Source organism: Cataglyphis hispanica, chromosome 20 (assembly GCF_021464435.1).
Source record: "Cataglyphis hispanica isolate Lineage 1 chromosome 20, ULB_Chis1_1.0, whole genome shotgun sequence".
NCBI classification, from domain to species: Eukaryota; Metazoa; Arthropoda; class Insecta; order Hymenoptera; family Formicidae; genus Cataglyphis; species Cataglyphis hispanica.
In genome coordinates, this window is record NC_065973.1 from 4,577,240 (window position 1) to 4,578,392 (window position 1,153).

Consider the following 1,153-nt stretch of genomic DNA (forward strand, 5'->3'; position numbering starts at 1 on the left):
TGTAACTGCTATTAAATAATCAAATATTTTAGAAATATGATTTTATATTAATCGATATACTTAATATAATCTAAAATATTTGATATTAATTATGTAAACTGCTGTTAGATAATTAATATCAAATATTTTAGAAATATGATTTTATATTAACCAGTATAATTAATATAATTTAATTAATATAATCTAATTAGTATCTAATTATTAATTTTCTAAAATATTGTTATTAAATAATTAATATAAAATATTTTAAAAGATTATACTAATTAGATTATATCAATTAGATTATATTAATTATACTGATATTAATATAAAATCATATTTCTAATTAACAGCGAGTTAAATAATTAATAATAATTAATAAATAAAAATAAGTATAAATACAAATATATAAATATAAATTAATATATATATGAATACAAATCACTCATAATTATTGATTACTATTCTATTCTTGATTAATGGAAAAAAAATTTTGCTTCGAGGTTTACACAATTTATTATTACTTAGAAGAGATACAAATACACACACATAATTTGAGTCTAGAAATTAATTTGCTTTTTTTTTCATCTCAAAAATAACATAGATTTAATCAAACTCAATTTTAGCCAAGTGATAGACCGTGAACTTGACACGTACGTGTCACAATAACGCCTTCAACCTCTTAAACGCTCCAAGACCTAAAATCATGCTGCCGTTGTAATGCGATCCGCGAGAGTGCATCGAAGGGGGTCTCGAAGTGAAGGAAGTTGCGCTCGTTCGTTGCTACACGATGGCAGGAGAGCGGGGTATCGGTGGTCAGTGGCCGCTGAAAGCGAAAGGACGTCCGGAATGGGAGGGTAAACCTAGAAAAGAGCAGTTCGGTACATTGCTATAGCACTTGTGCGGCGAACATTTTAGCCATTCCTTCCTCGTACGCTCGAGGTGCACGTAAACCATCACCGCGCGCGCTAGCAACGAATCACCTGAAACCGATACACTAACGGGTTACCTTTCGAGAGCGAGGGGGGCTCTCCTTCGAGAGCGGGGAGGGGGGACGAGTTAAAGTGCACCGAAAGTGGTAAAATATATGCATATCCGCGACCGCAATGCCAGTCACTCGTGAAACGCAAAACTAGGCAAAAGTGATCCATTGGTGGACAAGAGAGAGAGAGAG